This window comes from Pseudochaenichthys georgianus, chromosome 11, assembly GCF_902827115.2.
Source record: "Pseudochaenichthys georgianus chromosome 11, fPseGeo1.2, whole genome shotgun sequence".
Classification (NCBI taxonomy): Eukaryota; Metazoa; Chordata; class Actinopteri; order Perciformes; family Channichthyidae; genus Pseudochaenichthys; species Pseudochaenichthys georgianus.
Window position 1 is genome coordinate 1,153,111 of NC_047513.1, and position 20,409 is coordinate 1,173,519.

Sequence of the window (20,409 nt, forward strand, 5' to 3'; positions counted from 1 at the left end):
TTTCAGCGCTGGTTGTCTTGGTGGTGCCCAGCAAACAATGTGGGCTTCGTAAATAATTGGACAGCCTTCTGGGGAAAACCTGGTCTGATTAAGAGAGACGGCATTCATCCTACTTTGGAAGGTGCAGATCTCATTTCGGCAAACATTTCAGGGCTTTGTGGACGTAATCCATGACAAACTGGAGTTGAGACCAGGAGGCAGAGTCGCAGTCTTACACGCTTCTCTGCGCTCTCTCCTAGGCAGTCACCCATAGGAATCCAGAACCCAATAAAATACCCAATATTAGCGGTGTGTGTGTGTCTGCCCAAGGACAATTTAAGGTAAAACCTAATAGAGGTGTCATACATAATAACCTATAAAAGTAAATGTAACAACTACTACAGTGCAACAAAACAGGAAGATTAAATGTGGTCTCTTAAACATAAGATCTCTAGCATCTAAAGCAATATTGGTAAATGATTTAATATCAGATTATAATATTGATATATGCTGTCTCACTGAAACTTGGTTGAGACATGAAGAATATGTCAGCATAAATGAGGCCACTCCACCCAGCCATATCCACACTCATATTGCCCGAGGCATGGGCCGAGGAGGTGGAGTTGCAGCAATCTTTGACTCAAGTTTACTTATCAATACTAAACCAAAATTAAGTTATACCTCCTTTGAAAGCCTCGTTTTTAGTCTTACGCATCCGACCTGGAAAACTTTGCAGCCAATCTTATTTGTTACAGTGTATCGTGCACCAGGTCCTTATTCAGAATTCTTATCAGAATTCTCTGAGTTTTTATCAACTTTGGTTCTTAAAACAGACAAAGTAATTATCGTAGGTGACTTTAATATTCATGTTGACGATGATAAAAATAGCCTTACTGTTGCATTTAACTCTATATTAGATTCTGTTGGTTTCTGTCAGAGTGTAAATAAACCAACCCACTGCTATAATCACACTCTCGACCTTGTTCTGACTTATGGTATTGAAATTGAGCAACTATTAGTCGAATCGCATAATCCTGCTTTATCCGACCATTTCTTAGTAACTTCTGAAGTACTGTTACGAGACTACAAAGCATTAGTCAAATGCTCTTGCAGCAGAAACCTATCTGTTAGTGCTATAGCCACATTTAAGGAAGAGATTCCACCAATACTTAACTCGATAGCATGTCTGCATGTAGGGGAGGAAACTTATACAAAATGTACACCACCCCAAATTGATCATGTTGTTGGTAGTGCTACAGATGCGCTGCGAATAAAATGAGACTCTGTTGCTCCTTTGAAAAAGAAGAAAATAAAACAACATAGATTAGCTCCATGGCATAATGCCGAAACCCGCAAAATAAAGCAAAAGTCGAGACAACTTAAAAGGATATGACGTTCCACTAAACTTGAAGAATCTCGTTTAATTTGGCATATTACTCTCAATGAATATAAGAAAGCACTGCGTAAAGCGAGAGCAGCCTACTACTCTTCATTAATAGATGAGAATAAGAATAATGCAAGATTTCTTTTCAGCACTGTAGCCAGGCTGACAGAGAGCCACAGCTCGATTGAGCCTTCTATTCCCATAGCACTCAGTAGTAATGATTTTATGTGCTTTTTTAACGATAACATTGTTACTCTTAGAAACAAACTTAATGACCTCTTGCCTTTGACCAGTATAGTGTTATCAACAGCTCCCGGAATCGTAAGTTCTAATATTACACTAGATAGTAAACTAGAATGCTTTTCCGCCATAAACTTTGAACAATTACATTCAATGATTCTCTCTTCTAAACCATCAACGTGCATGTTAGACCCAATTCCAACTAAGCTGTTGATGGAAGTTTTTCCATTAATTAGCACTTCTTTATTAAATATTATGAATATGTCTTTATTATCAGGCTATGTTCCACAATCATTCAAAGTAGCAGTGATAACACCGCTTCTTAATAAGCACAACCTCGATCCAGAGGTTTTAGCCAACTATAGACCTATTTCTAATCTTCCGTTCCTCTCAAAAATTCTTGAGGAAGCGGTCGCAAAACAGTTGTGTGATTACTTAAAAAACAATTATTTATTTGAAGATTTTCAGTCTGGCTTTAGAACACATCATAGCACAGAGACAGCTCTGGTTAAAGTCACAAATGACATTCTAATAGCCTCAGACAAGGGACTTGTCTCTATTCTTGTTTTGCTCGATCTCAGTGCTGCATTTGATACTATCGACCATGATATCCTATTGCAAAGACTAGAGTACTTAGTTGGCACACAGGGAACTGCTTTAGGCTGCTTTAGGTCCTATCTATCTAAACGCTCTCAGTTTGTACGTGTTAACGATGAATCTTCCACACAAACCAAAGTTAGCCATGGAGTGCCACAGGGCTCAGTGCTCGGACCTATTTTGTTCACATTATATATGCTTCCGTTAGGCAATATTATAAGGAATCATTCTGTAAACTTTCATTGTTATGCGGATGATACTCAACTATATCTATCAATCAAGCCTGATGAAATTAATCATCTAAATAAAATTCAAGACTGCCTTAAGGACTTAAAAACGTGGATGACCTTAAACTTTTTGATGTTAAACACGACCAAAACTGAAGTTATTGTACTTGGCCCGAAGAATCTACGAAACAAATTATCTAAAGATATACTAACTATGGATGGCATTAATTTGGCCTCCAGTGAGACTGTAAGGAATCTTGGTGTTATATTTGATCAGGATTTATCCTTTAACGCCCACATAAAATCAATTTCAAGGACCGCCTACTTCCATCTACGTAACATTGCAAAAATCAGGCATATCTTGCCTCAAAACGATGCAGAGAAACTAGTCCATGCATTTGTTACTTCTAGGCTGGATTATTGTAACTCTTTATTATCAGGGAGTACCAAGAAGTCAGTCAAAATGCTGCAGCTCGTGTACTAACCAGAGTTAGGAAAAGGGACCACATTACCCCTGTTCTGGCTGCCTTACACTGGCTCCCTATAGAACACAGGATATAATTTAAAATTCTTCTTCTCGCCTACAAAGCCCTTAATGGGCAGGCGCCATCTTACCTTAAAGAACTCATTATACCCTACTGTCCTACTAGGGCATTACGTTCCAAGAATGCAGGGTTGTTGGTTGTTCCTAGAGTCTCTAAAAGTACAATGGGAGCCAGAGCCTTTTCTTATCAAGCTCCACATTTGTGGAATCAGCTTCCAGTTTGTGTTCGGGCGGCAGACACCCTATCCGTTTTTAAGAGTGCGCTTAAGACCTTCCTTTTTGATAAAGCTTATAGTTAGGGCTGATTAGATTCAGCCCCTAGTTTTGCTGATATAGGCTTAGTTTGTCGGGGGACATCTTACTTCTTCCTTCTCTCTGTCTATACCTGTGTACTCTCATGTTCCGATTAACCCAGCTTCCCCACATTTCTTTCTTTTTGGTGTCTATATACCAGCGGTGTAGCTGTGGGTGGGCCCGGGTGGGCCACATGCACGTCTGGCCCACCCACAGCCAATCAGTGCTTCATAGCGCAGAGCCGGGAAGCCCAGAAGGAAGTGCCATAAACTGCAGTTCATCTAGTGGCCGACAGGGGATGGATGCAAAAAGGAGCAATTCCCATAGACCCCATGTTAAAATGCCCAACTTTACAGCAGAAATAAACATGTTTCTAGCCTGGATCCAATAAAACTTATTCTGGATATAGTTAGATTCCACCTTCATGACAATGAAGGGAGTGCATTTTTTTACCGTGAGTTTTTATAGTAAGTTAATTAACTTTTGCCGTGAGTGAATGAAAGTATTATTTCTTCTTGAGGTCTGCAGTTTAGCGTGTACACATTTGCTGAATATGAAAACACCCAGTGTGTGCCCACTGTGCGACTGTCAAGGATAAACTACCTGTGCCCCCGATATATGTTGTATGTATTATTGCTACACAAATATTACATTGCAGTTTAAGTGTCGCCAACTCCGTTTAAGAGATCTATCCCCCGCCTGTGTGCGAGGGGGCGAGGCAGTTTACACACACGCAGCTGCTACATGCAGCAACACACACACACACGGAGGAGATGGCAGAGAGAACGCGCTCCGAGGTGTGGTTAAACTATAGCCGTGTCGATGTGGACAATACTCGTTACCAAAAGTGGAATAAGAGTTTAGCATGTAAGGGCGGTAACACGAGCAATTTGTCTAAACGTTTAGCAAAAGTGCTCCACATCCAGACGGAGGAATGCACCGGGTTCGACTGTCTTTCTAGTAGCTCTGTAGCCCCGTCCACGAGTAACGTTTCCACGTCAGGTGTTCTGTGTGCTAGCAGCAACACACCGAGTTAACTACATTATACAAACATGGGTTAATGATTAGAGGTATCTGAGTTATTTAGTTTGTTAAAGTTTCAGCTATTCTGTTTACAATTCTGTCATCACCTATTTGTTAAAACATTGTTGTTTCTTTTGATGTGAAATATTATGTATTTAATTTAAATAAAAAGCAATGTTAGTTTTGTTCACAATTTGTTTAGTTAGTTGACCTTATTTTTGTCTCCAAAAGAACCGATAAAAGTAATGTTAAAGGACCGGATCGATAAGACATAGACATAGACATACTTTATTGTCATTTCAACAAGACACGGAGTGTACTATTAAAACGAAATGTCGTTGTCCTGGCTTACAGCAACAGGACAATATAAAAACTTGCTAAAATTGTACATATAAATAAATAATAGTGACGTGGTGCTGATAAAATTAAAGATAAAGTGTGCGTTTAAAATATAAAGACTTACAATACATATAAATAAGATAGACATACTATATAACATGTGCTCTTTACACAGCGTAATGTAATCTTTATGTTACTGGTCTACTTGCTGATCAGCAGTCTGATGGCTTGGGGGAAAAAGCTATTGCAGAATCTGGCTGTTCTGCTCTTAATGCTGCGGAACCTCTTGCCGGAGGGCAGCAGGGAGAACAGAGTATGGTGAGAATGAGTGGGGTCTTTACAAATGTTCTGGGCTTTTGTCAGTGAGCGTTTCGGTGTCTCTGATGGAGGGAGAGAAACTCTGATGATCTTCTCTGCTGTCCTGACCACTCTCTGCAGAGACTTCCGGTCTTTGGCGTTGCAGTCTCTCGACCAGATGGAGATGGTCAGCACGCTCTCTATGGTTCCTCTGTAGAACGTGGTGAGGATGGGAGGGGGGAGCTGTGCAGGAAGTGTAGGCGCTGCTGTGCCTTCTTAAATAGTGATGTAGTGTGAGTGGACCAGGTCAGACTGCTTGTGATATGCACCCCAGGAACTTGGTGCTGGCTGTAGTCTTCACTGCTGTGCCGTTGATGTGGAGTGGTGGGTGACAGTGCTTTTTGTTCCTGAAGTCGACAATGATCTCTTTTGTTTTATCGACATTCAGGATCAGGTTGTTGGTGTTACACCAGTCTGTCAGATGTTTCACCTCCTCCCTGTAGGCCTGTTCCTTGGTGTCCCTGATGAGTCCCAACACTGTTGTATCGTCCGCATACTTTATGATGTGGTTGGTACTGAACCTGGAGCATAAGCATAAGCGCTATCGATAAAAGTAGCTGTTTTATAACTTTGCGTTTTAAAAAGTGGGTGTTGAGATCTCCATAACAGGTTGAATACTTAAAACGAAAGTTAGTTATAATACAATATAATCAATTATATTCTTGTATAACCCACAATGAAAATGCTTCATATTATATGCTTTTCTATATTTACAGTATAAACCAAGTGGTTTGTTAAATTGAGTGTAAGACTTATAATGATTTATGGGTGTCACTGATAAGAGAGTAGGCAGTTTCTTCCCTCTCCTCTCACAGCAGGGAGGGGGGCCCCGGACTTAAGGAGAAACACATTGAGGCCTCAAAAAGGTGGTTATGTCATAGTCATAGAATATGTCTAGTCATGTTTTGTTTTACACAAACTTGGGAAGGTGTGTCTTATGCCAGAGCCAATAGAATATGTTGGTTGAGTATAGAGGAGGTGTTTGTGGGTTTTCTATCCGGTTTTTTTGAGCATATAAAGACTGGCTTTTTTGGATTTTCGGGGGGAGAGAGGGGGAAACCCCTGGTATACTCTCTCCTGGTAAGCTCTGTCCTTCAGAGCTGGGTTAATAGCTCTCGGTAAGGTTCTCTCAAACTTGGTAAATATCTCTTGATTTTCTTCATTGAAAGCTGAGTGAATTTCTTGGTTGAAATGCTGAGTGAATTTCTTTGATGAAATGCTGAGTGAATTTCTTTGATGAAATGCTGAGTGAATTTCTTTGAATGCTGAGTGAATTTCTTTGTTTGCTGAGTGGAATGATTTGAGGGGGAGAGAGGGGGAAACCCCTGGTATACTCTCTCCCGGTAAGCTCTGACCCTCAGAGCTGGGTTAGATGGCTCTCGGTAAGTGGTTTGCTGGAAGAAGTTGCTAGAACTACCAGAATACATGATTTGGGCTTTTGCTGGAAGATGTTATTAGAACTACCAGAATACATGATTTGGGCTTTTGAATGAATATGAATTAAGGTTTTAGATAAAAAATATAACCCCAGCATGATATGTTTTGTATGATTATAATGTGTTAAAAGGTAAATATCTCTTGATTTTCTTCATTGAAAGCTGAGTGAATTTCTTGGATGAAATGCTGAGTGAATTTCTTTGAATGCTGAGTGAATTTCTTTGTTTGCTGAGTGGAATGATTTGAAGGAGAGAGAGGGGGAAACCCCTGGTATACTCTCTCCCGGTAAGCTCTGACCCTCAGAGCTGGGTTAGATGGCTCTCGGTAAGTGGTTTGCTGGAAGAAGTTGCTAGAACTACCAGAATACATGATTTGGGTTTTCTGCTGGAAGATGTTATTAGAACGAACCAGAATACATGATTAGACTTTTGCTGGAAGACGTTGCTAGAACGACCAGAATACATGATTTGGGTTTTTTGCTGGAAGATGTTATTAGAACTACCAGAATACATGATTTGGGCTTTTGAATGAATATGAATTAAGGTTTTAGATAAAAAATATAACCCCAGCATGATATGTTTTGTATGATTATAATGTGTTAAAAGGTAAAGACTCTGTATTGGTTTGGACCTACTTTTTCTTCAAATAAACTGATCTCACCTTTTGGATTGGGACAATAAAAGGGAAAACCTGTGCTCTCCTCTCCTGCTTCAAAGGTAAGACTGCACCCTGCCACACACATGTTTAGGTAGGAACACACCCTATTTACTGATACCAAAGTCCTTCGGGATCGCTTAAACAGATTAAAAAGAGTTGTCTGAATTGAAACAGCAGTTAATTGAACCTGGTTCTTCGGGGAGTTAATAGAGGTGAGATCTTGCTGACGTTTGGTGGATCTGAGCCAAGCAGTAAACTTACATAGACTCAGTAACTTCGGTCAGGTCAATTAGTGAGGTCAGAGTAATTTACCGGAATAAATTATCAGGACCTCACCTATACTCTAAACAACATATAAAACTGCGATGGAAACCCTTCTTGTCTGTCAGTGTGATTATGACTGATTTTAATAAGTAACGAAGTAACGCGTGTCGGGGAAATGTTAGTAACTGTAGTGCGATTACTGAATTGTAAAAGTAGTGCACTACTCCCTTACCGACAAAAGTAATATTATTACAGTAACACGTTACTTTGCGTTACACCCAACTCTGGTTATTTTTAGTTACTCTTCTCCCTCTGTTTGTGTGTGTGTGCGTGCGTGTGTGTGTGTGTGTGTGTGTGTGTGTGTGTGTGTGTGTGTGTGTGTGTGTGTGTGTGTGTGTGTGTGTGTGTGTGTGTGTGTGTGTGTGTGTGTGTGTGTGTGTGTGTGTTCTGGCGTGTTTTCACTTACTGTAAGTAACATCTCGTATGGTGGAGAAAAGAAGATAATGAGCTGCAGTGTTGTGGACAATAATTGGATGCAGGCTTTTTTTCACCAAATACAACACGCAAGTGTAAAGAAATCTCAAAATAGCACGGATAATATCACAGCCACAGGGGATGATCTTCAGGTGTATAAGTCACATTTAATGTAATGTAATAACCCAATATTAAAGGGGCACCACTATTATGTCTCTACTGGGACATGTCTCCATGCTTTAATGTTCTAAAGCTCTTTTGTCTCATACTGCCTGTGCTGCAGCACCTCTTTTCACCCTCTGTCTGAAACCAGAGCCCAGTCTGCTCTGATTGGTTAGCTGGCTCTGTTGTGATTGGTCAACCGCTTAGAGATGTCCTGCCCCTTAGCCTGTAACGTACAATGTGTTGGAGTGCTGGCCAATAGAAGTGCAAGCGATACATAGTGATGTCACTATGTTCTGGAAGTAAACAAAGGAGTCAAATGAAGGCGTTTCAGACGGGGTGGGGGGAGACTCCCTCTGAAGGAACACCGGGATTTTAACCATTTACATCTCCACTTACATTTACTTTATTGCATTCCACCACTGTTAATGAATTCCTCACGACACATCAGGGCACATTTGATGTGTCGAGGAATTCAGCTGAGACTAACTTGTTTCAATAAATCATATTCAGTGTTGCTGTACTTTTTATGAAGGAGCAGTCTACGTAACAGGAGCTGTGGGCGTGCATGTGAACTGCATCAGACTGCAGTCTCCGACGCTGCAGCTTCATAGCTACTATTGGCAGCATCACACACTGCTGCAGAGATCCTGAACACACACACACACACACACACACACGCACTGCTGCAGAGATCCTGAACACACACACACACACACACACACACACACACACACACAGTGCCGCAGAGATCCTGAACACACCCTGCAGACCCGATCATCCGGACCAGCAGCCCCACAACACGGACTGTACAGAGCCGGATCACACGGAGACCCCCAGCTGAGGTAAGACGCCCCTCCACAGCGCGCTCTGTCCCGCAGGAGGACCGGCAGGTAACCGGGCCGGGACAAGTGTCATTGAACACAGCGCGGAGGACGAAACAGTCTGCAGCTGTCCTGCAGCATCACTAGTGTGTGTGGGCATAGCCTGTGTGGGGACACTGTCCAAAACATCCTCCCGGATCTCTGTCACTGCGTCCCAGCATCCTGTCGGAGTTATCGTGACAAACTAAGGGTCGTCTGCTGCTGTCTGGGGTTAACGGGAGAATGCTCCGGTGTGTTTCTGTGTTTGTGTCTCTGCCCTCTCCTCGTGTATCAGACGTCCTGAGTGCTGCTGACTCAGCGCTGCTTGGCTCCGCTGCGGACATCCCGTGATCAGCACCTTTATTCTAGACAAGGTGCACGCGCATCACGGCCCGACCCATCTGCATCAGCTGCAGCCTCAGAACACAGGCGGAATAAACAGAGGCGGAAGAATACTCAGATCTTATAATTAAGTAAAAGTACTAATACCGCGGTGTAGAAATTAAATAAATAATCTGCATGCAAAATGTTCCTATGTAAAAATACCAAAATATCAAATCGGAAAGTAGGCCTACTCCTGATCCAAAGCTACCATTTTTGGAATAATATAATATCACTGGAGTTGAAATAGTAATGCATTATTGTCTATCATTTTAATTATGCAGTATTAGTTGATCTTATTATTGCATTGATATAATAAAACTGCAAAAGTATCGTGTAACTTGTGTTGTGAATAATTGTAGTGAACAAAGTACAATATTTGCTGCCAAGAGTGATTAGATTAGTAGTAGCATAAAATGAAGTACCTCAAATGAGTACCTGAGTAAATGTACTGAGTAACTTTCCACAAAGGAAAATAAATAACCTCTGCACTAACTTGACAACACGCGGCAGGCAACAAGAAAACATTTAGCAGCTTGATGACACCCAAAATAATCACTTTAACGTCACATGCACAGCTTCTAGAAACAGCTCTGCATCTTACAGTCGGCTGTGCGAGGAATTCAACCCACAACTTCCCGCGTGGACGCCATGTGATGCTCTCTGCTAGGAGAGGCTGTTGTTTGTGGATTATGACGTTCGTGATGTCAGACATCTGTCAGTGTTGTTCGGGAGGAGTATTACGTTTTTTGGCTCATTTCATTTCCTATTATATTACATATATGTTCGCCTTTTGCTTATTATTAGCCTGTCAAATAAACTGATCTGACATAATGCACACAACATAAAGCTGAGTACTCTTCTTCAATGCCTTTATCTTTGTTGAAATTCTCTTTACAAAGATACAGCCATTTACAGTATGAATAATATGCACCAAAAAGGAAATAAATCTAATAGGCGCCATCTGTAATGTAATCTGTAATCCATTGGACTGTTTACATCCGTGACATCACCTCGTAACACTCACACTTCTATTGGCTAGCGCTCCAACACATTGTACCTGATAGGCTAAGGGGCGGGACATCTCTAAGCGCTTGACCAATCACAACAGAGCTGGCCAGCTAACCAATCAGAACAGACTGGGCTCTTGACTGGACAGAGGGTGAAAAGAGGTGCTGCAGCATTGAATATTAGAGCATGTACAAAAGTGGTGGGGCACAAAAAACTTAGATGTCTATAAGCTTCTGCAGTGAGGTTCATGGCTGGTGAGGCACTGGCACTGACTCTTCAGGTTTACAAATATTATATTTTGACCTAAATCAAAATATAATATTATTTTCAAAAGCTTTTTTTGTCTGATGCTTCAATTAATTTTAAACAGACAGTTAGAAAAATGTAATTTTATCATTTAAATATTGAATTGTTCTCTCTTAGTAAGATCCCATTTTCAATAAAATTGCAGTCTTACCTTGACTTGAAGATGAAGTCCATTTGCCTATCCTTCTGGACAAAAATCTCTATTACTTTTTTGTAAAAGTCCTCCTTATGTTCTTGTAGTTTCAAAAGTCTATCATAAATCTAATCTAATCAATAGATTTATGATTCGAAAATTATAAAAGTAGGGTAGACATGTGGATATTATCCGGCTGAACAAAACGTACATTTATCTAACAGGTTTGTTTCCCACAGATCTTATTTTGAGCTATTTTCTAAAATCCTATGGAGAAATCTCATTGCTTTTAGGTCGAGGGAAGCCATGCGCAGTTTACTTCCGGGTTTTAGGACGCCTCACTGCAGCTCTCTCGTCTCCTCTTCACACACCACACTTTTCGCAGCACACGTACTTACAGCCAATCAGCTCTGAATTATGTGAGATGATGTATGGTGGGGATGGCAGCTCAATGCCCCTATGGTCATTATTTTTTTGCCACACACATTAAATAGGACAATACTCTGAGTATGCGCAGTGTAGTTTTTACAGTCACCATTTACTTAAACAGGGAGAGGGAGGGGCAGGATCGGGTTTTGTCCCACATGGCTCTAAACAGCTCAATAGGCACACTGTAGACACTAATTAGAAGAGCACAGACTAAAACAGCAATGTACAGACGAATCAGATGATTAAACATGATCTTAAAATATATTTAATATATTTTTGCATTTTTTTTTAATCATTATTTTTAATACTTTCTGCTGACACTAGGAAAATGTGTCGGGCCGCTGCAGATCCTGTGTCAGCCAACATTATATTCACTCTCAGATCAATGCTGGAACAGAAACAGTAAATAATGTTTAAGGATCAATGTGACAGTCTCATAAACTCAGACTAATTAAAACATTATTATTACTAAGCAGTGGCGGATTTAGGATTGTAGGAGATCCGGGGCTTAGCCCAGGAGTCGTTGGGTTGGGGGGGGGGTGCAGGGGTACAGTGCTATTTTTTATAAGTGGGGGGTGGACCGAACATCCTTTAGGGGGGTCGTCACCTCCTCTCGGGGGTCCGGGGGCATGCTCCTCCGGGAATTTTTTTTTTTTAAATATTGAAGTTGAAAGCATCAATCTGGTGCAACATTAACCCTACCTTAATAACACCTTAAAGCGGACAAAAGGCACTGGAGAACACTCATTAACACCCTTTAATGAAGCAAACTAATGCCTTAACTCACTCAAATAGTAATTTACTTATTAAGGTGAAACGAATGTGCGTAGAGTTTTAAAGGATGCGGATAGTCTCACCTTGATTCTGGCGCATTGCTTATCGTTTTATAGATCTATTCTCATCCACCATCTTTGTTTGTGACGTAAAGAGTGTAAGAGTCACGTTTCTGAATCGGACACTCTGAGTGGATGCAGTCACAGCCAATCGGAGTCTGATTCAGTCAGTTCTGTTGTTATGTGTACTGAAATATACGGTGGCCCTGAAGTGCAAGACACCACAGCATTTCACAAAACGCCACAGCATTTCACAAAACACTACAGCATTTCACAAAACACTACAGCATTTCACAAAACACCACAGCATTTCAGAAAACACTACAGCATTTCACAAAACACCACAGCATTTCACAAAACGCCGCAGCATTTCAGAAAACACCGCAGCATTTCACATTGGACGGAAAGGGTATTCCTTTAGGGAGAACACTTCTTGTTTGTGATTGGACAGAGCAGCCAGAGAAGCACTGCTGTGATTGGTTGTTTTTGCTGCCAGTCAAGAAATGACCCTTTCCGTCCAATGTGAAATGCTGTGGTGTTTTCTGAAATGCTGCGGCATTTTCTGAAATGCTGTGGTGTTTTGTGAAATGCTGTAGTGTTTTGTGAAATGCTGTGGCGTTTTGTGAAATGCTGTGGCGTTTTGTGAAATGCTGTGGTGTTTTCTGAAATGCTGTAGTGTTTTGTGAAATGCTGTGGTGTTTTCTGAAATGCTGTGGTGTCTTGCACTTCAGGGCCACCGTAGGAACAAGAGCCGGTATAATTCCACGCGCAAAAACAAAATAAAAATTGGAATACGTTATTTTAGTGTCTTAAAAGTAGACTGAGGTATGAAGGGTTAACGTTACATCTTAGAATAATTTGTAGTCATGTTCTACTAACATATAAGGGTATACTTAGTGTGGTTACTCCATGTTTACTAGCTATAACATTGACGTTACATCACTCTTTTTCACTTCTTACTCAGAGTGCAGATATCACCATTAGATTCACAAACCTGAAACATCATCCATTTCTTCACTGCTGGTGATGACATTGTTGTCAGCTGCTGATACTGCTGCTGCTGCAGCTTGTGGCGCCTGCTTTGATGACAATAACTTTCTAATATCCATCACTTTATAGGCTAGCCTATTAGCTTAAAACTCGTCAGGCACTAGGAAGGATCACTTCTTCACTCAGGCTAATGTCCCACAGTGGCTGCCTCTCTGGTGGACTCCGGTACTGGACATTACTCCCGAGACGTTTTTTTTTAAATAATAAAATTAAAATTAAAAAAAATGTTTAAGTGAAACATCCGGGGCTTTTCAGAAAACATCCGGGGCTTGAGCCCAAGTAGCCACCCCCTAGCGCCGCCACTGTTACTAAGTGAGCTAGTTATACGCCATGGTGGCAGGGAACATTAGGAGGAGAAAGTTGTAGCATCATTATATTAACACTAATTTGTACCTGGACAATAGTCGCGGGACATCTCCAGAAAAGTGTTTTTGTATAAAAATGGATATATCTCTCACAGGCTTCGCCCTCTACTGGACTCTATGGGTACTACCTTATCATGCACGCATTCACCTACTGAGACTTCGAGAGACGTAGCCCGGGATAGGCCTACCTGAATGCGCGCGCTTCTCACCGTATAAAAGGAAGCCTCGTCTCCTGACCGTCATCCCTTTCTCTTCAGCGAGCGGAAGTGAACACTGAGCAAAGACGTGAATAGGCTCTGTGCACAAGATGGCGTCTATCAACTTCCGGCGGCTGAGTACTTCCGGTTTGAGTACAGAGTTTTGACAGCTTGACAGCTTGACAGTTTGTTATGTCACACCGAGAGCAAGAAGGAGCAGATTTCGGGGTAAAGAAAAGCGATTGGCCTTCCAGCGTGTAAGAAAGTCGGCACTACATTGCTGTGTGTCCCTTTGGACAAATCCGTCCCGTAGAGGGGGAAATTTGCAGTGTTACAGCAGGAAAGAGCCACAGACAGCTGATAGTGTTGAATATCTTACATGCGTTAAAAAGTACTAAGTTATAATATAATAAACAATATGCTAAAAAAAAGATAAAAAGTTACATAATTTTCAAAAATACAGATAAAAAACAAATCAAATCCTGTAGCAGTTCTTTGGATTTAGCAGCCCGGTATATATTACAGTTATTAATAGGTATATAAAGTATATATTGCACATAAAGCACATAGCTTGACGGTATTTAACAGCAGCAAGTTACACAATGTTATAATCGGGAGATAAGTTTCCATTCATTACGGCAAGCCTGGGCAACAACGATTAAAAGATTTCTTGCTCCCAAACCAATTGTGTATTTCATTACAAAAAGCAGTTATACCATACTATGTTTAGGTACTAATGAATTATATCCTCAAAACAAACGCACACATAAATAACAAAGGAAAATACTTAATTTAATAAATCCACAATATGATAACATTTTACAGATTAATTTAATAAACTTTTACAAAACATAGGTTGATGTTATATCGGGGGGAAAAATACATATTTAAACATTTCTATTAGTCTCTGCATATTTAAGTAATGCTAGTTTATATAACAGATGAACAGATGTACAATATCTAGAAAGTAGATGCAAAAATATATATAATGTGTGCATTTCCAACATATCCTCTGAAAGAGTGTGAGTCGTTGAGTTGAGTAGTGAGCCATTCGTTGTTTTTTTCGTGGTGCGATGTCTGCTGAGAAGTCCTTGTATGCCTCGCTGACTTTGAGGACATCTGGGTCTGGCAGCCCCCCCCCCCGCACGGCCTTGTAACATGTGTATATGATAATTAGGACTTTAAGAACAATTGTACACTCAGACAACAATCACAAAGTTGGAGCAGGCTACAATTACTTAGGACAATATATATGACCTTACACCGTCAGCAACTGTAAACTGCTTTGGCTTAGTGGAAGTGAACACCATGTCACTCACTCGCCTGGTTCCACACCCTATTCATTACACAAAAGAATTGTCAAATGAATTGAAAAGGTCGTTGATGCAACATACGAGATCCGCTCTTGGCACAAAGGAAATACTCATTAAACCGTGGATTGGTTGTGAACACATACTGTACTTGCCATGGTTCTTGGCCTGTGCCATCGCTGCTCTGTTTCAGTGCAGCTGAGGACAGGGGGACAGCAGCTGAGGACAGGGGGACAGCAACCAGGTTGAGTGTGGAGTTGTGTGCGCTCTGGAACAGCAGTGCAACATTGTGGGTGCAGAGTGCTGTTCCAGCTACACAGGAACACGTTGCCACTGCAATCTCCACAGGTGAGCAGTTCTTAAAACAACATGTCAGTCGTTTTACATTTAGGACACTGCTTCGATACAACACGGACAAATGAGAAAGCTGCGAGCAGGCTGATCAGTAGTAGTAGGTGTGGGAAAAGGCTAAACCATGGCAGGTTGTCACATCCAACCTGATCTCACCAGAATGCGTGACTCCACCACGACTCCTTAACACCGCATTGCGTGGTGGAGTCACGAACTTTGTTACATTTACGTGTCGGCACCACGCAAACAACCCCAATGTAAAGTGAATGAGGCTCTTTTGTCGTGGTGCACACACGCATTTCTACAACGTCCCGCAGTGAGCTTTTATTCTATAAAACGTTTTTAAAATCTACTTTATAGCTTGTAGTAACTCACGGGAGGCTTCTTTTATTTTATTTGTATTCATAATAATTTTTATTTTTCGTCAGAATGTATTATGGTGCATTATTTACGTTTTTTTGTTCTCTAAAAACAGTGCATTGTGTGTAATACAACTGTGATTTTTATTAAATGAATTAGTTTTTAAGGAAGGCCAGAGCTTCAGCTGTGTCCAATAGATTGTTCCCTTTAGTTAACGTTTTTTAAAAGAACATTATATTCCGATTTGATCATGTCCCCTTTATTGTATTACGGAGAGCAATGTGAGCGTCCATTCCCATTGGATAACGGAGAATTTTACCCCGGAAGTAAGTATTATCCTTACTGTCGATTGATTTTACAGTCCTATCTGCATTACTGATCAACTCAAAAACACCAGATTATCCTTGTTGATTACACAACATTGATTGGTTTAAGTTGTGTACAATACTTTTGTAATTTTCCCCTTCGATTCGGAGAAACAAAGATTTGTTCAGTTTAGGATGGCCGAAGACACTACACTACCCAGAATCCTCAGCTATTGTTCCGCGTTGCCTCAAGCTCTGTGATTGGTTGACCTCCAACTGCATTCCATATGAAAAAAACGTTTCGTATTCAGCAGTGCTTTCTTTACTCTTTGAAAGTCATCACATGAATGCATTGTAAATAGTACACATCTGTCGTAGTTCTTTCTTTATCTACAGAGATCTGGCCTCAAAATAGACCGGAAACTATTCTTTTACCGTTCTGTTTTAATTTCACAATAAAGTTAGTAGTAATAATTTGTTTTGATATTATTGTTTAATAACAGAATATATCGGTCGTAAACTAAAGCAGAAACAGCAGTATATTTTATTTTGTTAACACTGTAAACTTGACAGCTTTTTAACCCAAACCACCTACTGGTTAAAGCACGTTATTACACGTTTAGAGTAATATTGAAATCTTGAAAAGGGATGTCCAAAATAGCAATTATATACAGTTTTTAATTAACTATTTGTAGAGAATAACGAGTAATGTATATACTTTATAGGGATCTGCAGATAAATATTTAGTCTTCTCAAGCACCAACAATCATTACATTACATTACATTGCATTTAGCTGACGCTTTTATCCAAAGCGACTTACAATAAGTGCGTTCGACCAACAAAATACAAGCTTGAAGAAAACAGAATCATAAAGTACATCAGGCTTCATAGAGCCAAACATTTCAAGTGCTACTCAACTGGCTTTAGATAAGCCAGTCCTCCAATCAAATATCTCTCCTGATTGTTGGCACTTGACAATCACCTTCCCTGTATTTTACTCAGGTGTAACTAAAGTCTGCTTTAAGGGTTGTTTATATTTCACATCATTAATCAGAATCTGTAAAGTAACTAAAATAAATGTAGTGGAGTAAAAATACCAGGTTAACCTTAAAGAAAGCCCTCATACTGACGCTGTGTACAAGAAGGGGAGGAACAGACTCTATTTTCTGAGGAAGCTGAGATCCTTCCACGTGTGCAGCAAGATGCTGGAGATCTTCTAGTCTGTTGTGGCCAGTGCCCTCTTCTTTGCTGCGGTCTGCTGGGGGGGCAGCATCAGAGCCGGTGACACCAGCAGGATCAATAAAGTGATCAGGAAAGCTGGGTCTGTCATCGGCATCAAGCTGGACCCCTTTGAAGCTGTGGTGGAGAGGAGGACACTGAACAGGCTGTTGTCCATGATGGATAACCCACCCATCCTCTCCACCAGCAGCTGGACAGTCAACGGAGCTCCTTCTCCAACAGACTGCTGCAGCTCCGCTGTCACAAGGACCCATACAGGAACACATTCCTGCCCACTGCAATAACTCTGTACAATAAATCACCTCTGGCTGGAAGAGAACTCTCTGCTCCATAGTTTCTCTAATACAACCTCGCTGTACATTGTACACATATATCATCTGTTCAATATTTGATATTCCATATTCCATTGTCATATATTTTTGAATATGTATATTTGCATATATAATATCTACATGTATGTTTTCTATTTCAACACGTAGCCTATATTTTCTATTTTCTTTTTTTTCTATTCTTGTTTGTTTGTAGTTTTGTTTTATTGTAAAATGCCTTGTCTTTTATGCTGCTGCAACAAAAACAATTTCCCAAATTGGGATCAATAAAGTACCATCTTATCTTATCTTATCTTACATCCGGACTAAACCCACCAGACTCAGGGACAGTTTCATCCCACAGGCCATAAGACTATTAAACACCTGAACTTTGAAATAACATCCATAACATTCATCTGGCTGCTGCTTAGAAATGATTTGTCTAATATATCATATATTCCAATCACTTGTATAGACTCTTATTGCACTATTTCACTTTTTTTCTTTTTGTATTGACTTGCACTATTTTTTCTGTGTATCTGTTTTATTGTGTTGCACTGTTGGAGGAGCCTGGGACCTAAGGGGGGGAGGGGGGGGGGGAGGAGACGTTCGATTCCTGTTTTGAATAGTGTGCCGTGATGGGTTTCATCCCATTTCAAAATGCTGTTTGTCGCTCAGCGTACACTTCGCGCGCTGCCACTCCAACATCCAATCACAGAGGTTGAGGAAAACTGAACACATATTTGTTTCTCCAAATCGAAGGGGAAAAATACAAAAGCATTGTACACAATTTAAACCAATCAATGTTGTGTAATCAACAAGGATAATCTGGTGTTTTTGAGTTGATGAGTAGTGCAGATGGCACTGTAAAATCAATCGACAGTAAGGGGAATACTTACTTCCGGGTGTAAAATCCTCCGTTGTCCAATGGGAATGGACGCTCACATTGCTCTCCGTAATACAATAAAGGGGACATGATCAAATAGGAATATAATGTTCTTTTAAAAAACGTTAACTAAAGGGAACAATCTATTGGACACAGCTGAAGCTCTGGCCTTCCTTAAAAACTAACTAATGTAATAAAAATCACAGTTGTATTACACACAATGCACTGTTTTTTGAGAACAAAAAATCGTAAATAATGCACCATAATACATTCTGACGAAAAATAAAAATTATTATGAATACAAATAAAATAAAAGAAGCCTCCCGTGAGTTACTACAAGCTATAAAGTAGATTTTAAAAACGTTTTATAGAATAAAAGCTCCCTGCAGGACGTTGTAGAAATGCGTGTGTGCACCACGACAAAGGAGCCTCATTCACTTTACATTGGGGTTGTTTGCGTGGTGCCGACACGTAAATGTAACAAAGTTCGTGAGTCCACCACGAAATGCAGTGTTAAGGAGTCGTGGTGGAGTCACGCATTCTGGTGAGATCAGGTTGGTCACATCACATACACAGAAGTTCTGCTGTTTGGAATACTGTAATTTAAGGACATTCAAAACAGATACGCTTGTATAGCCTGTCTCAGCTCTCTCCATGTATTATCTTATATTATAACTACATAAAATAGTGTTAGTAGAACGTTGAACAGCTTAACATAGATGTAGGGTACAAAACCAGCACTTACCTAACACTGGCCAATACAAATAACTGGACCCTACATGGATGATACTAACCATTCAGTAAAGAACAGCAGCCGTCACAACCAGTTTCTGGGGTTTCCATGAAAGCAGAGACGGTTTTCAACCTCTCATTAAGAATCTTTGATGAAAGCTAAGTTTGGGTTTAGCTAATGTATTTATCATTTTACGCAAGAGGGTTACAAAACGAAAATAAATCTGTAGCCCCTTCATGCTACACACACATAGCTAGCTACCAGTTGATATGAGCAAATGTATTGTCACTATGTAATCTGTTGCAACACGTCAGCTAGCTGGGATTATTTGAATCCTAAATCACAGGTTACCTACTCTAGCCACATCAAAACCCCAGAACATGAACCTGACTGAGGCTTTGAACCGATGAACACTTTTTATTGTCCTCCCTACTCTGAGATCGTGAGGCTGTTCATGCTTTCTCATGGACCTGTAACAGCTAGCCCTGACGCTCACTCTCCCTGAAGGTAGATCTTTGTTTGAAACTGTGGGGAATTGGATATCATTCATGTTATCCAAAAAAACGTAATAGTATCAACATCAGTAACTGTATCAAGACTGTCAAGTTGTCAAAGTTAGCCAGTAACTACAGCTTTGTTTGTCACTTATCTTCATAATTGTCGACATAGCTGGATATGTACATCTTGAACCCCTTTTCTCTTTTTCTCCTCGGGGCTGAGCCTGCCGCTTATACCAGCCGATGTACATCACTGATGTTAACCTTCGGTAGGTCTTGGAGACATCGAGTGTAAAATAGTGCCTATATAATATCTATACGCTATCTCTCTCGCTATCTATACGCTATCTCTCTTCCCTCTACCGCTCTACTGTAGACTGGAAGTTTACAACCGCACACCCAGCCGCCGGAAGTTGATAGACGCCATCTTGTGCAACTAGCCCATAGAGAAAGAGAAGAAAAGCATGGACTCACCACTCCCTGCCCTGGCCTGATCGCTGGCGGCAGAGCGTGTGGGCCTACCGCTCCCCCACCGCTGCCACCGAGGCCAGTAAACCGCCCTCGACAGGGGTTTTACGGCCCAGTGCATCCTGCGCAGCCGGCGCAGCCGGCCTTCGTCTCGCCCCCGGTGCCTGATATCTGGTAGTGTGTGGAGGCGACTTGGCGGCAGCCATTGAGGACGAAGGCCCCGATAGCAGCCATGGCAGGTATCATCAGGTTGCAAGGCCGCTCAGACACGGCGTGTCCCGGTGTGCCCCCCCTCGATGAGAGTCTGGCGGCCCATCTGCTTCCGCAGGCAGCTGGTTGGGCGGAGGGAAAGAAACCTCTTACCCCGCTGCCGCAGGACCGAGACACCTTAGAATATTTGGATAA

General features: G+C 41.0%; 1 protein-coding gene across 3 annotated transcripts in view; it reads left to right on the forward strand.

The window, feature by feature from the left end:
* The first annotated feature begins 8,555 nt into the window (after window positions 1–8,555).
* Window positions 8,556–20,409, forward strand: part of LOC117454837 (high affinity immunoglobulin epsilon receptor subunit beta) — a 34,929-nt gene continuing 23,075 nt past the window's right edge. Inside the window, exon 1 of one of the 3 annotated variants that reach the window (XM_034094046.2) lies at window positions 8,556–8,823. The gene's annotated coding sequence lies outside the window, so the exon portion shown is untranslated. The remainder of the gene's footprint in view (window positions 8,824–20,409) is intronic. The other 2 variants (XM_034094045.2, XM_034094047.2) reach the window with 2 other exon arrangements.